The sequence below is a fragment of the Hipposideros armiger genome, unplaced genomic scaffold (assembly GCF_001890085.2).
Source record: "Hipposideros armiger isolate ML-2016 unplaced genomic scaffold, ASM189008v1 scaffold_87, whole genome shotgun sequence".
Lineage (NCBI taxonomy): Eukaryota > Metazoa > Chordata > Mammalia > Chiroptera > Hipposideridae > Hipposideros > Hipposideros armiger.
Genome location: NW_017731437.1, coordinates 1,908,261 through 1,911,188, shown reverse-complemented (window position 1 = coordinate 1,911,188; position 2,928 = coordinate 1,908,261). Strand labels below are relative to the sequence as shown.

The 2,928-nt window shown below is 51.1% G+C and overlaps 1 long non-coding RNA gene across 1 annotated transcript in view; it reads right to left on the bottom strand.

The window, feature by feature from the left end:
- Positions 1-1,550, bottom strand: part of LOC109383616 (uncharacterized) — a 13,420-nt gene extending 11,870 nt beyond the window's left edge. Inside the window, exons 1-2 of the long non-coding RNA XR_002124231.1 lie at positions 1,228-1,550; positions 965-1,087 (exon numbers count right to left, since the gene is read on the bottom strand). This is a non-coding gene — a long non-coding RNA (uncharacterized LOC109383616). The remainder of the gene's footprint in view (positions 1-964; positions 1,088-1,227) is intronic.
- Positions 1,551-2,928: the final 1,378 nt, after the last annotated feature.

Sequence of the window (2,928 nt, the reverse complement as noted above, 5' to 3'; positions counted from 1 at the left end):
AACTCAATTTAAAAAGCCAGTTCCCTGGTCACACCAGCCACACTGCAGGCGCTCAACAGCCACATGTGGCTTGTGGCTGCTCTACTGGACGGTGCAGATAAAGATCATTCCCATCCCTGCAAAGGCTTCTATTGGACAGTGCTGGCCTGGACCCAGTGTTCTCTTAACATTACAGATTTTAGCACATCATCCTCTTGTTTAAGACCCACAATGACCTCCACATTCTTAGAAAAGACCAAACGCTTCCATGAGCCACAGTCCCCGTGTGATCTGGCCCTTCACCACCTTGTCTGCTTCGCTCCGCACTGCTCTCCATCTTGCTTTCTGGGCTACAGCGGCCGTCTTTCAGTTCCTCTGCTGGCCACACCCACTAGGCCACCGTGCCTTTGCACATGCTGCCCATCGAACTCCAACTCATCCTGCAGAGTCCAGCTCAAGGATCCCATCCGCAGGAATGCCTTCCAGGCTCCATCAGGCTCCGTGTTACGTTTTCCTAGAACATCCCTTCAGGGCACTCACCTCACCCTCTGTAGTGTGATCACTTAATCTCGTCTCCCCAACTGGACTGTAGCTCCCTGAGACCAAGGGCCACAGCTGTTTGGTCCATCTCTGTATCCCTAACACTTAGCACGGTGCTTGGGGTCAAAACAACAATAAATGTTTATTACATCAACACTCTTTACGGATGTTTGAAAACTACTTGCGCAATGGGTTTCGTCTTTCGGCGCTAGGTCGTGTTTGCAGTATCATACATGATCATCAAACTGCTGCTAGAATGTTCACACCTGTTACTGCAAATTCAAAACCCAGGAGCAACATCTCCTGGGAATTTACTTTAGGTCAGGGTAGGGCTGCCTGGTACAGGGCTGCACCCCCAACTGGGCAGGTTCAACAACACAGGAGCCTTTCCCCAGACCATCCGCCTTAGGACACTTAACCTTCATGCTTGGAGATGTGGACATACCTGGATCCGCCCAAGTTGAGGTCACTCGGTAAGTTCTCATCCACGAGGAGCAGGAGGAAACAATCGCTGCATGCCTTCCCTCAGTCGCCCGCGGCTGGCGCGTTCTCATTTTCCGAGCACACCCTGGGGGCAGAGAGAAACACCACGTGCTCTAGAAGGCCAGTCTCCTTCCGTATTGACACACTCCCAGAAACCCGCGCTGGCTGACCAGCCGGGGACCCCAGGCTTTTCCGCGGGCTGCAGCGCCCCCTACAACCGCTCACCTCAACTTTGGTGCCTGCGTGGGACCAAGCTCCCTCGGCCTCCTCCGTCCAAGCCCCAGCTGCTATGCGGGGAGCGGTCCCTGAAGTCCCGGGCCCCGGGGAGGGGCCTCCCGTCCTCGGCGGAGCTTCGTTCCCATCCCGGGGCGGGGCCCGAAGCCGCAGGCTGGCGCTGATGGCAGCAAAGGGCCCGCGTAGCGCTCTGGGCCGGGGGCCGGCGACCAGCCGGAGCCCAGGGGGCACCTACCCTCGGACACGAGAGGTGGCATCTCCACGGACGTCTAACCCCCAGGCCGAAACCGAAGAGCACACGCACTTCCGCCCGGAAGTGACGGCTTCCCATCGAGGTGATAGCTAGAGGGTCGCCCTAGTCTTTGAAACTTGGTCCTCCAAGGCCGTCTTAAAGGGGCCGCAGCCGGCGAGATGTTGATGAGACATACTAAAAAAACCCTATTAGTTGTGGGTCTGAAATTCAAACTAAANTTAGATCGTCAAATTTTGTTCTTTACAGTAGGTACTAAGTACTTACGGATTATTTTGTTCCTTTAGAATATGTAGAACACTATATACTTCCAATGTCAGGCGTAAAAAAATAAATGCTACAGAAAGTAAATAGAAAATACAACTTTGAACAGTTAGCTTCCGCTAATTCTCTTTCAGACGGAGGAGTTAAAAAATCTTATGAAACATCCTTTACTTATGTTCATCAGAACTTCCTTCTTGGGATGACCATAGTTTGAACAGAACAGAGATGAAAAATCATTTGGAATATGAAATGACGTGGATATACAATAATATTATGAAACTGGGGCCCCATCGCTCTGGATCTCTGTTTCGTTTCATTTACCTGTGTATGCGTGAGTGCACGTGGGAGTGTGTGAGGCAGAGGGGACTAAAAACAGTGACATAAATGTCAACCTCAAATTGTCACATTCAGAGAGCGGGGAATGAAACTGGTCAGTACAGGCCCTTTGTCAAAGGGACTTGCCAGTGTTGCAGACAGAGCTGCATGCTCCAAAGTAAAGCTTGAAAACCAACTCCGTCGCTCACACGTGTAAAACCCTTAGAAACACTGTAAAATAAGCCTGTGTGTGGTTAGCAAGGGAGTCAAAACAGCACCTTTAAGTCGCTGAGAATCATCCAAGGCCCTCAGTACATGAGAAGGCCAGGATTAACCCTCGTCCACTGGGGGCGTTGCGGGGAGGGTCTTCCCATCTGGTTTGCAAAGCTGTTTCTCTTCTCTCCCTCTTTCTCTCTCCTTGTCTTCATTACTGGGCATAACCGAACGGAATCACATATTTTGTATTTAAAATACTTTAACAAACCCCAGCACTTACTAGCTGTGTGGGACCCTGGCCGTGACTGTCCTTATACCTTGGCCTCTATCTATAAAGGGGGAAAAACAACCATCTCAGCCTCAGAAACCTGTTCTAAGTAAATAAGATGCAAGCCAAGCGCCAGGCTGCATCCACATGGGCTAAGAGGGCCGTAGCGGGACAGCGACTTTTCTCGCACCTCTTGTTCCTCTCCTGTGGGTCCACAGTGCGGGTGGGTGAATAGTGAGGCACCTGAAGTCATGAAAACTCCATACAGAGCAGCTGTTTTTCTCCAATACACAAGCGATTGATTCCTTGATGGTGAATTACATGCCTGGGGGATAAACAAACTCTTTAGGTGACGCACAAACCGCTGCTCTTGTGCACA